This window comes from Apodemus sylvaticus, chromosome 10, assembly GCF_947179515.1.
Source record: "Apodemus sylvaticus chromosome 10, mApoSyl1.1, whole genome shotgun sequence".
Taxonomy (NCBI): Eukaryota; Metazoa; Chordata; class Mammalia; order Rodentia; family Muridae; genus Apodemus; species Apodemus sylvaticus.
Window position 1 is genome coordinate 8,107,512 of NC_067481.1, and position 13,671 is coordinate 8,121,182.

General features: G+C 48.4%; 1 long non-coding RNA gene across 1 annotated transcript; it reads right to left on the bottom strand.

Moving 5' to 3' along the window:
* Positions 1-8,079: 8,079 nt before the first annotated feature.
* Positions 8,080-10,249, bottom strand: LOC127694146 (uncharacterized). Its single transcript, XR_007979793.1, has 3 exons — positions 10,055-10,249; positions 9,407-9,624; positions 8,080-9,297 (listed from the first exon to the last, which is right to left on the bottom strand). It is a non-coding gene; the product is annotated as an uncharacterized LOC127694146 (long non-coding RNA).
* Positions 10,250-13,671: the final 3,422 nt, after the last annotated feature.

Genomic DNA, 13,671 nt, shown 5'->3' on the forward strand with positions numbered 1-13,671 from the left:
TGTGTATGTGTGTGTGTGCATTCATGTGTGTGTGTCTGCATGGGTATGTGTTTATATGTGTGTCTGTGTGTGTGTGTGGGTGTGTATGTATATGTGTATGCACATCATGTGTGTGTGTGTGTATGTGTTTATGTGTGTGTCTCTGTGTGTGTGTGGGTGTGTATGTATATGTGTATGCATGTGTCAGTGTGTGTATGTGTGTGCGTGTCTGTGTGTATAATGTTTACTGGCTTGCTTCTCATGGCTTATTCAGCCTGCTTTGTTACAGTACTGAGGACCACGGGTGGCGCCACTCACAGTGAGCTGGACCCTCCCACCTCCATCATCCACTAAAGGAGTGCCCCACAGGCTTGCCCACAGGCCAGTCTTGGGGTCATTTCCTCAATTGGGGTTTCTGCTTCCAAAATGACTCTAGCTTGTGTCAAACTGAAATAAAAACTAGACTTTCCAGGCTGCCAAAGTTGACAAAGACAAGAATAGTGAGATCAAACTGTCTTCTTCCCAGTCCTTCCTCCCTTTGGAGGATTACAAAGGAGTGGGATGCCCATCTTCTGCCAGAAAAGAATGCACGATCTCACAATGCCTGGGAAGTGTCCTCAGAGACCTCACTTAATTGGCTTGAGGTGGGGCTCAGACAGTAGCTTTCCTCCTTCTCTTTATGCAGTGCTGTGGGTGGAGCCTAGGCCCATGTGTGTGCTGAGTAAGCCCACAGCCTCTCAGCCGCACTCTCAGCTGTCCAGGTTTTGAGGTAGTGCTTTGCTTCATAACTGGCCTTGAAGTAGTACCCTTTCTGCCTCAGTCTCCCAAGTGCTGGGATGCCAGTTGTCCCGCCATGCTCCGCCTACCCCAGTGAAGCCCCTCCAAAGACGGTTGAACACCCTTGACCTAGACTCAAACATATCAGCATTCTCCCAGTGGCAACGGGAAGTTGGGTGAAGGACTGGCCTTGCCCCCATTCCTCCCATCCTCAGTACTCCGAGACCCTAAGCTCTTGGCTAAGCGCACACTCCATTCGAGAGCAGGGCGACCTACTTTCTCTGCCTGTGGCTTCTGTCGCACGTGGGGCCTCTTGGGATAGCAGGGCAGATGGAAATGCCAGAGTGTCTGTGTTGATGCTGCGTTTGGGTGTCACCCAAGCTCTTGTTTCCCTGTCAGATTCCGGATGTGGCATTTAGATAGTAAACTGCTGCCACCAGGCATTTGCTGGGGGAGATCAAAGTATTCGGCAGCATCCAGAGACATCCTGGGGTTTGGTTGCCAAGAGCTGCCAGTTCTGGGCGTGGGGCAGCACGAGGCTGCCACAGGCACTCTTTGGGCTTGAAGACAGATTGTGAGGGGGGAGACGAGATGCAAATGGGGGAATCCGAGTTCCCTAGGGGCTTCCATCAGCTCAGCGCTGCCTCTCCCTGCTGCAGAGGGCATTTTGGTACAGGCCTGCATATGTCCAAGCTTCTTCCTGGTATCTTTGACTGATAGTTGCTGCTTCTCCAGCCATCTCTCTAGGCCTTTCAGTGTACAGAGGGTCATGGCAGAGGGCAGGTGTTTCAGGAAGTGGCCTTTATCAAGCAAAACAGAAGCACCTTTCTGGGATCAGCTGTGCCTGCCAAAGGTCATTGCGGTCTGGCTTGTTGACTGTTGGCATTCCTTCCAGAAGGAGGGGGTGAGAAGGGTCTCTGGGTCCTCCCCTAAGACACTACCTGCCTCTTTCAGGCATTTGCATGTAATTCTACCCTAATTCCACAATAGCCTCAGGATCCAGGGAGGTGCCAGGATATAGAGACTTGTGGAGATTCATTGAGAAAGAATCCATTTACACAGCTAGCTATAGGGAAGCCATTACCCATGCTGGGTGAAGACTTTCCAGTATGGTTGGGTTTTTTTTTGTTTTTGTTTTTTTTTTTTTGTGGGTGGGGGTGGGGGGTGGGGTCCCTCATGTTTCAGCCAGTAGTTCCTCTCCCATACTCTGTAAGTAAGCCCAATAAAGTCATTGGTTCCCCAGGGGAAACTTTGGTTGAATCATACTTTGGTTTGGCACTACAATCTTATGAAGAAAAGTTAGATACTGTGTAAGTCTCCCCGGGGAAGGAATTCTCGCAACAGGATGGTCAGCCCTAGATCCATCACCCAGCTCCTCTGTGGAGCACACACATAGATGGGTCCAAGAACTCAGGGCTCAACTCTTCTTTCTCTGCCCTTTAAGGAAAACGAGAGAGAGAGGTTGGGTCCACTCTTTAACGTGGCCCAGTTGTGTGTGTGGTGGGGGACTGGACAATCACCCAGCCTTCTGACTTAGGTCATGCATGTCCTTACTTGTCCCTGGTGTGTCTACTGGAGCTAGTGATCTACGGGCAGGAACAGAAAGAGCTAATCCCACAATATGTATTGGCCTTGGGCACAAACCCAAGTCCAGGTATCCTTCTGGGAAGTGTCCCCACTCCCTGCAAGTCCCAGTGTTTATTAACCTTTCCTACACACAGCAAAGAACACTGTGTCTCTCCGAATGCCAATTATTTAATGTGTTCCCCTAACCCCACCCTAGGAGGGGCTGTTTTTTTAACATTTCCCTGGTTGGATTTTTGGAGAGAACAGTTTGTCTCATTTTGAGAAGGGTGTTTGAGGGGTGTCTCCCCCTCTGTCCCCACAAGGTCCACTGGAGCTCAGGGTTTGGCCAAGGGGACTTCCTTCCAGCCTTCAGTTCTTCCTACTGTTAAGGAGAGAGTGAGGGGTCTTCTTATGCCCTCAATACACTCCCAGGTCATGAATTTGAGAGACCCTGGTCATTCCCTGAGGATTTCTGTACCCTGGAAGATCAGTACTAGACAGTTTGTTGTATTTCTGGCTTTCTGAGCTGAGAGAGGTAGGGACACAGGGGTGATGTTATAAAGAAGGCTGCCTTGGGCACAGAGACCTGGGTAGGACTGGAGGGTGGGGAGTGGGGTGGAAGATGGGGAGATGTCTTTACAGCAAATGGGCGGGTACCCACAGCTATCTGCATCTCCTTCCAGTTTGACCCTAGGAGTCCACAGATGTGTTCCTGACTGTGTCTCCAACAGGATGGGACCAGACACACTTCAAGAGCTCTTCTTCAAAGAGCAGAAGCAAGTAGGGGATTTGTGGCAATAAGACACCTACTCTCACCTCTGTTGGAAATGAAGTCCTAGATGCTGTTTGGGCAGGAAGGGATTATCCCAGACAGGGATTATCTGCCTGTCCCGAAGTGTTGGTTTCTTGGGATAAGGAACAATGGAGAGTATCTTCTGATAGTCTCCACTCCTGGAAATTTCTCAGTGAAGCATTCTATTGTTTGTCTCTCAGGGTAAGCCGGGGAGGCCCCAGGATGGTATGAACATATAAAATATATCCCCATTCCTTAACTTTCCCCACCATCCCTATTTCTCTCTGTCTCTAACCCACCACCACCCCATGTTGGCCAGGTGCAGAGAGCCTTCTCCAGATCCAGTCAGAGGGCCTCCATATTCCATCTCTCCCAAGAGTCATCACAAAAGCCACACCCTCCACATTGCCTGTGCATCTTCTTTCCTGAATCACCCCTGCCCCACCCTTTGCTCTCACCACCCCCACTCAGGGAAAGAAGTAATCTCTCTCCTTGGGATTCTCGGAACGCTTTCTCTACTCCGTCATGGTCCTCATCAATTTTCCTTCCTCATCCTGTTTTCCCACCTGCATCCCTTATATCATCTCCGACTTGGCAAGCTCCTTCACGACAGGAGTCATAGCTCACTCGCCTTTATGGTCGCACTGCACCCAGTGCTGCGAATGTTGACTGAATGATAAGAAACCCAACTCGGGGACACTTGGGGGATTCATGTCATCATGTGAAGGTCATTCGTCTTTGCTGCTGTTGAAGTTGGGAGCATCTTTTGGGGAGTGGCAAAGGGAAGAGATTCTGTCTTCTGAGTTATCAGTCCATCAACAGCCTTTCCAGGTCAGTTACTGTGTGATGCTGTTAAGTACCAAGGAGGCAACACACAGGTCAGGGACCAATCAGATGTCTCCTACTGCCTCCCAGCTCCTTTCTAGTGAACTGAAAACTCCCTGCTCTGCAATCCAACCAAACTGCTGAAGAATCCTATGCTGTAGCCATCTTGGATCTCACAGTCCATCTTCCCGAACCATTCTCAACCTTCCCAGACTTCCTTCCTCACTGTTCTGCCCTTAGTCAGATGCATCTCTTTCCATTCATCTTTGCTTAGTTTTCTACCACTCGGCCCATCCTCTGCCCTACGTGTCACACAACCAACTTTTGTATTTACAAACATCAGAAGTGAGGTCACATGTCTCTTCCAAGCAATGTTTCAGGATTTATTTGGTAAAACCGACTGCTTGAGAGTTTCCACACGCTTCAGGGGAGGGAGGATCTTGCATTCATCAGCTATTCGCTTTGTAGTACACTCTGTCTTAGGATAAAAGATTATGCTGCTACGGTGCAGTTGTGGGAGCCCGGTTCCCTGGTTTAAATAACTAAATGCCTTTCTCTCTTACCTAATGCTTGTGGGACGAATGTCTTGAGTGCTAAAGTCTCTGTTTATTGTGTCTCCTTGGAGACAAAGTGCTTCTACCACGTTGTTTTGCCCTGTCCTAGGCACTGTGGTCAACGACCTAGCTAGAACTGAGTTAAGATGCTCAAGTAAACTTGGTAGACAAGAGAGAGAGAGAAAGCAAGGAGAGTATCCTTGCTCAGGTGTGTGTGTGTGTATGTGATGGTTTGAGTAAGCTTGGCCCAGGGAGTGGCACTATTTGGAGGTGTGGCCTTGGTGGAGTAGGTGTGTCACTGTGGGCATGGGCTTGAAGACCCTCATCCTAGCTGCCTGGAAGTTCAGTCTTCCACCAGCAGCCTTCAGATGAAGATGCAGAACTCTCAGCAACTTCTGCACCATGCCTGCCTAGATATTGCCATGCTCCGGCCTTGATAATGGACTGAACCTCTGACCCTGTAAGCCAGCCCCGATTAAATGTTGTCCTTACGAGAGTTGCCTTGGTCACAGTATCTGTTCACAGCAGTAAAACCCTAACTAAGACAGTGTGTGTGTGTGTGTGTGTGTGTGTGTGTGTAGCTACCAGATGTGTAGGACTTTATTATGGCAGCTATGGAAAGCCATGGGGAATATCTCATCTACTTAGAAGAAAAGAGAGAGAGCAAGGAGCGAACCCTTGCTCAGGTGTCACTGTCCCCCTCAGTCCTGTCCTGGTGGCCATGTCTGCTGTTGGAATACATGTCCAACAACCCCAACAACTACAGCTTGCGGGCTGCCAGAGAAAGAATTCTAAAAATGCTTCCCAAGATCCTCCATCCTTTTATTTACCAATTCAACTTCAACTTAGGTATTATTGCAAAAGGGCTGCCCAGGCAGATGTAATCATCTGGCCTTAAAATAGGTAGGTTGTCTAGGTAGACCAGAGTGATCACATAAGACTCTCAGAAACAAAGGCAGAGAGTCAGAGTTCAAGTACAAGAGGTTTCCATGTTCTACTGCTGCTTCAGAGATAAAAGTGTCACATGCAAATGGCACAGAAGTTCTAGCTTCCCAAAGCAAACCCTACACAGAGACCAGCCAGGAATGAAAACTTTAGTCCTAGAAACAGGAGGAAGCCAAACTAGCCAGGGACTTGGATGATGGGAAGCAGATTCACCACACAGCATCCAGTAAAAGGCCAATTAGTAAGACAGCTTGATTTTATCCTTCTGAAAACTGGAGCTAATGTAGACCTCCAATCTATGGAACTGTTGAGATAAGAGGTTATCATGTGTGTGTGTGTGTGTGTATGGGTGTGCATGTGTGCATATGTGTATGTATGTGTGTGTATGTATATGCGTGTGTGTATGTGTGTATATGTATACGTGTACGTATACGTATATGTATATGTGTGGGTGTGCATGTATGTATATGTGTATATGTGTATGTATGGGTGTGTATGTGTGTATATGTATATGTATGGGCGTGTATGTATGTATATGTGTGTGTGTGTGTATGTGTGTGTGTGTGTGTGTAGTTACTAGATTTGTGAGAATTTATTGTGGCAGCTATGGAAAGCAATGGAGTCCCTATACAGCATTTTAGGTCATGGTTGTGCTTTCCAATTTAGAGGCCCAAAGTGGCTGGCCCAGGGTGGTTCAGGCTGCATTGCAGGCTGGCATGTTAGTTACATCTACTGTATCTACTCTTGCATATTTACATACTTGGTGTTGTGGTTTGAGTATGATGGCTCCCATAGGCGCCTACATTCAAATGCTTGGTTCCCAGTTTGTGAAATTGTTTGGGGAGGATTAGAAGACGTGAATAACCTTGTTGAGAAGGTTTCAAAAGACCATTAGCTCTCTCTCTGCTGGTTCTTGTGCATCAGATGGAAGCACTCACCCACTGCTCGCCAGCCATGCCTGCCTACCTGCTTCTTCCCTGCTCCCTGCTGCAGTAAACATGGATTCTGACCTTCTGGACCCATGAGCCCCCCCAAATTAAATTCTTTATTTTTTAAAATAAATTTCCTTGGCTGTGGTGTTTTGTCATAGCAATAGAAAAGTAAGTAAGATATCTGGTGTACTAATTGGCCATCAATGGCAAAGAGGTTCAAGGCCACTTTCAGCCTCAAGAACACGTGCAGTCTTTACTGCATCATGGAGTCACATATACCCTTGGCCCAAATGAGCTACGTGGAGTGAGTGAGTGGGAGAGGCATTTGCAAAGAACCAGGATATGTCGTTCTCTGTTAAAGGAAAGATCTGGAAAATGGAGACCTACAATCTACTCTGCATATTCCACACTGATGATTTAACATGACCCTCCCACCATTCCACTGTGTCCTCCCAACACCCATCTTCAACGTGCGACCCACCTGCTTCTTCTGTTTCGATTCCCCTGCATCTCCCACACTGGAACATAAGTTCCACACACGTGGGAAAGTTGTGTCTAGATCAGATCCGTCACGTAACAGGCGGTCAGTTTGCATTCCTTGAATGGTCTAAATCTGATCCCACTACCCACGTCTACATCACGAGTTGTGACTCATTTTCTGTAGGAAAAGCAGCCACTATCCTAGCTCGGGGAGATGGACTGAAAAACCTCATCACGTTGCAAAACAAACCAATTTCCTGCTCTGATTTGGAACCTCTGATGAGCCCAAAGAGTTGGAGATGCTCTAAAAATAACTCCCACAAAGCTTCGCTGTGACAACACCGTTTTCCCCCCTCTGGCTGCCCGATGGAGGGGCCCGGGCCTAATAAATTCAAACAACAGGGCATGCCAATCCCCAGAGACTTCACTCCTGGGGCTAAGATAATAATCCTGGGGTTCTGGCAGCCTTTCCTGGATCGCACTCAGCTTCTCATGCGAGCATGAAAGGACAGACCGTCCCTGCCAAATGGAACCACCTTGGAGAAGTTGGCCGGGCTGCAAGTGCCATCCTCTGCAGTCAGCAACTGGCAAGTTCAACTGGTGTCTGCAGGGTGACAGGCACAGCCTCCCTTAACCCTTTCACCACCACTCTGAAGAGAGGGCAACATTCTGCTCCCCACCGTAGATGGGAAGTGAACTCACTTTCCTGCTGTTACAGGTGCAGGAGATATCTCAAAGCTTTGAGGTCAAGCCTGTGATTCAGGTTAGTTCTCTTTCTTCCAGGTCAAAAGGGTGGAAGGTTCTAGAATTACTGAAACTGGGTTTGGCCAGGGGGTGAATGGGATAGTCTTGTGTGTGTGTGTGTGTGTGTGTGTGTGTGTCCTGGCTTACCGTGTTTCCCAGTCCCTTCCAGGAGTTCTGGAGTCTATAGGTAAAGGCAGTGTGGTGACCTGGCAAAGTGATGGTGGTATCAATGCATTTGGATGTGTGAGAAGCAGGGACAGATGTCATTACAAGTCTTGACTAGAATCGAGTAGAATCACAGCCCCATGGACCCAGGAATATTCCCATCATCCTTAGCACCACCACCATGTATTATCAATGATATTAATTATTTATCAATAGCAGTTATAACCACCACCACCACAGCTAGATCATTAATATTTACCAACAATTAATAGCATTAATATTTATTCATATTAATATTAATCTCCATTAATAAGATGTAGAGGTACTTGTCAATTTATCAATAAATATTAATCGTATAATATTTATTATAATAATGAATAGTTATCACAAATGCTATCCACCAGGCATTAACAAACTTAGTACAGGGCTTGGGGAGAGGGCTCAGGCTCAGTTCAAATCCTCGATGCCCATATCAAACAGCTGGTGATGTGGTCAGCATCTGCGCATTCAACACTGGGGAGGCAGAGACAAGAGGATTCCTAGGGCTAAGAGCCAGCTAAGCTGGCTGAAGTGATAAACCTCAGGCTCAGTGAGAGACCCTGCTTCTAAAAACAATATAAGCTGGAGAGTGATTGAGAAAAATTCCCAGCGTTGACCTGGCCTTCACAATATAAGCATACATGCACCCATATACACATGGACACATGCACACATGTATGACCATGTATACACACAGAAGAAAGTCTTAAGAAATTATCAGTTTTTGAAAGTTTTCTGTGTGCCTGCATGTGTGTACTCATTTATGTGCACTGCGTACATGCAAGTGCCCGCAGATTAGAGGGCATGAGATCCCTGCAAGTGGAGTTACAGATGGTGGTGAGCTGCCTGGTGCAGGGGTTTGAAACTGAGCCCGGGTCGTCCGAGAAAGCAGTAAGCACTCTTCATTGCTAAGCCAGCTCTGTAGCACTCCGAAGGGGGTAAAAATACAACCTTCTATGGGTATTAGAGCAATACATTTGACAGAGAGGGAAACTGAGGCACAGCTTAGGTTCCTGGGTAAGCTTAGCCTTCCATGAGCGATAAAGCCGGGGAGAGCCCGGCTGGCCAACACGGGTGCCCAGCCTTATGGTTACTTTCCACAATATCCGAGAAATCAGACTCCGGGCTTGCATTTGAAATGTTATATTTATCGAGTGCTCTGGCGTCGCTCTCGGAGAGCAAGGGGAGGATTGGGAGGGCACGGTGCCAGGGGACCCAGGATCAGAGGGGTGCTGACCCCTCAGAGATTGAAGTGGGGGGATGGCACCAGCAGATGTATTAAAATGCAAATTTCTGCCTTGCTTGCTGGTTTATCATCTGACTCGTTATACAATTTGCCAGTTATAGAAGAAAAATTACCATAATGGGGCCCCAGGGAATGGTTGTAAAAAGGAGACCAAACGTTACTTATCAGCCGTTCCACTACAATTATCTTCTGCGTTTGTTCTCTTCCTCCTCGGAAACATGAAACCGTCATGTGCCAGGGACCAGGCGCTGCCTGGGCAGAGAGAGTAAAGCGGCTGGAACTGTGATCCGCTTTCCTCCTCTACCCCCTGCCCCCTCCACCGTCAACCCCACTCCCGTCCTGCCCAGTGGTTGCTACCTACCCTCAGCAGTGGTCTCCACCAGGGTAGGACCAGAGGACAGCTCCGAAAGGAGGTAGAAGCTCTGGGTGAAGTTTTGAATGGTTATGGGCCTCTGGGGTTTCCAGGACATCCTCTTTCGAGGGCTGGATGGGAGGTGGGACAACTGAGTATCTTTCTCGACTCAGTAGGTGCCGGACAGGTTTACTCAGGACCCAGGTAGGCAACAGGTAGCCAGGCTTCTGCAAAAGTGTACAGTTGCTGTGCCAGGCACCCCCCTTCTAATTTCACCCCTGCCTTGACGATCCTCGCTCCCAGGATAGTTCGATCCGGTATCTGCCAGCCTTCCTGTCTCCCGGGGCTCCTGGCAACTCCATTCTCTCAGTGTCTAGCCTTGTACTTGGAACATAATAAGCAGGACATAAATATTTGATGAATGAATGAAAGTGTGTCTGCGAGCACGCGCCCGTGTGTTTCCAGGTTATTCCAAAGTTGTCATTCCCTACAGGCTGACTTCTTATTAGGTACAGCCAAGTCTTCTCTAAGCCCCAAGGCCTCTGACGATTCCTCAGGCTTCTAGAACCCGCATATTCAAACAGGCAGGGGAGCCGATAACTGCATTCCCGCCCCCCCCCCCCCCCAGCTGTCTGTGCTTGCTGCTTAGATACTTACACTTTCCCAGACCTTAGGAGGCTCTGTCATTCTCTCAGAATTCCTTTTGTCTTAGTTCCTGGGGCTCCTCATTTGCCTCTGCCACAGTCTGAAAAGGTAAACTCTCTTTGCCTCTGAGTTAAATTTACAAAGCATGACTCCAAAGCCACTCACCAAGCACCAAACCTTCAGCTTCCTGCTTAGCGGTCTCTCTCTCTCTCTGATACCAGACTTCTCCAGCTCTCTGCAGGGGAGAGGGTGAGGGCGGGACTGTTGCTTACACAAAAGTTCTTTGATGTTACTATCCTCAAACAGTAGGAGTCCTGAGGCACGGGCACTGGATGGGTCGTTTGACCTCTGGTTACCCACCCCCATTGGTGTTCAGATTCTGGGAGGGCAAGCCACTCCACTCCAGAAAGCTCCCAGGATACCAGAATATTATTCTTTCATCTAAACCTCTTGGCTGAGGGAACAGGCGTCTTCCAGGTACCTGACTTTTCTTTCTCAAGAGGGAGGTGAGAGCTTGAGGTGAGAGGGATGCCATGGGATCCTGCAAAAATCACAGCCCCTTAGAGGAGGGGTCAGAGCACCACAGCTGGGGATGTGGCTGGCTCACTGAGCTCGGGTTTGACCTCTAACATTGCATAAACTGGGCAGAGTGGTACATGCCTGCGGCCCCAGCACTGGGGAGGTAGGAGGAGGAAGATCAGGAATTTAAGGTCATCCTCGGTTACATAGTAAGTCTGAGGTCAGCCTGGGCTACATGAGATCACGGTTTTTTTGGTGTGTTTGTTTTTAAGTGATAATAATACCAAAGTCCATGAGCCAAAAAAAAGACTGTTTCCCTGTGAGCTGAGACGATTTTCAGTTTTTCAAATGACAGGGGCAAAAATCACAGGGAATATCAATCCCATGGATGTGCCACTGCTATCACATTCATATGCAAATAAAGTTTTGTTGTAACACAGCCATGTGCATTCATGCGTGTTTGGAGCAGGTCTGCAGAACTTCACAGCTGTGGCAAAGATTTGGGTCCTCTGAGATTTACCACTGGGATGACTACTGTTGAGCATGACTATAATTCACCTCTGTCTACTTCCCAATGTGGCGCTGGAGCAAGCTGGGCATCCTGGAAAATAGCCTTGCAGGTGAGGTCGATTTTCTCTTACCTGGACTCCTAGTTAAAATGAAAAGAGGTTTTCAAAGCTTGGCTGGGAGTACGCAAGGAAGGCCTAGGACCCAGATTTTCTTGGTGTATGTGTGTGTGTGTGTGAGTGTGTGTGAGTGTGTGAGAGTGTGTGAGAGTGTGTGTATGTGAGAGAATATGTGTGTGTGAATATGAGTGTGAGAGTATGTGTGTGGGACTGTGTGTGTGAATGTGAGAGTGTGTGTATGTGTGTTTGAGTGTGTGTATGAGTGTGTATGTGTATGAAAGTGTGAGAGTGTGTATGTGTGTGAGTGTGTGTATGTGTATGTGAGAGTATGTATGATTGTATGTGTGTGTGTGTGTGAGAGAGAGAGAGAGAGAGAGAGAGAGTATGTGTGTGTGTGTGTGAGAGAGAGTATGTGTGTATGTGTGTGTGTGTGTTGTGTCCAGGTCTGTTGGCTTCTGAAAGCCAGGGCTGTCTGTCAGCAGAGAGCCCAGCTTCTACTCACACAAACAGAACAAAAAATGATGGCCCTTCTATTGCTCTTTAGCCTCGGCCCAGCAAAGAGAAAGAGGGGAGGGGAACTAGCCTGTGAAGAACTTCCACAATAATTCTTGAAATCACAAGAAAAAATTGTGTATGTGTGTGTGTGTGTGTGTGTTGGGAGGGTGTATGTGTGTTATAAAGCCACTCTCCATAGATCATGCAAGAAGTATTATTCCACACCAAATTGGCATCACTTCGCCCACACCCCAAGTCCCCGCTTCTCCCAAGCTCCACTCACTGGCTTCTTTTGATCCTGGAGCTATGGGCTTAGGTTTGGGGATCCTCAAGAACAGTGTGTGGAAGGGTCTACACACGTGCTATTCTGACCAAACAAGCGAGATTTAAGCAGAGCTGCCAGCCTTGTGATCCGTCTCATGATGGGGCCACTCTGTGACTGTGGGATGCTGAGTGACAGCACTGTCCCCCCCTCAGATACTCATGGCACCCACTTCCCCCAGGTGTGACAAAAAAGTCTCCACACAAAGGGACACGGGTGGGGGTATAAGTTGACCCTGATAGGTCTCCCTTCTTTTGAATGCGTCACTTGCCTCCAAGGATCTCGCGGCTGGCCTCCAGCCCTTGACCTTGGCATGTTCCAACTGCATTAGCCTGCCTGCGCATCGGCTCCTGGGGTGCGCTAAGACATGTTGACAAGCTGATTAAGGGATCCATATGGCGGAGGGCGGAGGGTCTGACATCGAGGACGCTCGGGCTACTGTGGAATTCTGACAGCTCACACTGTAGAATGTCACTGTCCTGGGCCAGGTGGGCTTACTGGGGAGGACACAGGAGGTGATCTCGCTTATTCAAAATTAGGAGCTTGACATCAGTGATGGATTTATGTCCTTCAGCCTTCAGATGCTTTGACGATGTAATCAATTCCTCTGAGGCCAAGTGCTTCACTCCAAGCTGTTAACTCTGTAATGTGTGTGTTTATCTTTCTTTCCCTCCTGAGCTGGGCACTCTCCTGGACAAAGGGTGCGGACAGACAGACTTCAACCCTTAAACCAAACACAAATAGAAATGTGAGGCGAGAAAGATTGGTTAACTTTAGTTGTGCAAGAAAAGATTTAGAATCCTTATACCAAACTCAAATAGAAAGCTAAGCGAGAAAGATTGGTTAACTTTAGTTGTGCAAGAAAAGATTTAGAATGCTGTGTTAGGACCTGGGGAGCCGGTTCTGTGGGTCTGAAGGCCTGATATGCAAATCTGAGGACCTGAGTTCAAATTCCCAGCACCCTTGTAATATTCTGGGTGTGGCTGTGCATGTGTGTATCCCCCACACCAGGGGTGCAAACAGGCAGATGCTGGGGGGTTGCTGGCCACTTGCCAGTGACGAACTTGAAGTGAGGAACCCTAGGTTCAGTGAGAGACCCTGTGAACAGCAACAGAGAAGGGGGCCAGGGGCAAGGAGAAAGGTTAAAGTTGAAATCTTACTCAAGCTCCATCCAAGGCTCTTGTGGTTGGCATTGGGCCACCCCGGGAGGCCAAAGCTGTGACAATGTTCCATAATCTCTCCATGGTACCTAAGTCAGGTAGCTCAAGGAGTCAGATGTAGGCTGTGTGAGGAAAACCTCTTCCCTCGTCCTCCATATAGTGGCTCTCACTATTGAACCACTGAGTTTTGCCCTCCAGTCTATGGCTAGGTGTTGTGAGTGACTGTCCTCTGTGAGGCATGAAACTACTTGACAGGTTTAGCTGCACCCTCTTGCAAAAGGGTCATCCCAGCTGGGCCTGCGGATTGTGTATGTCCCTTCATGGAAGGTTGAGGAGGCTCTTGAACCCCTTACCCAAGTATCAAGCCTCTCCCTTCCCCTGGATGTATCCAGCTCTGCTCTAACTGTTTGTGGCCTTGGAAAGGGGCTAGAATATAATAGAGAGAGGGGATTGGGAGGGGATCCATCTATGCAGGAGGGTGCATCCTCATCGGTACTGGGCATAAAG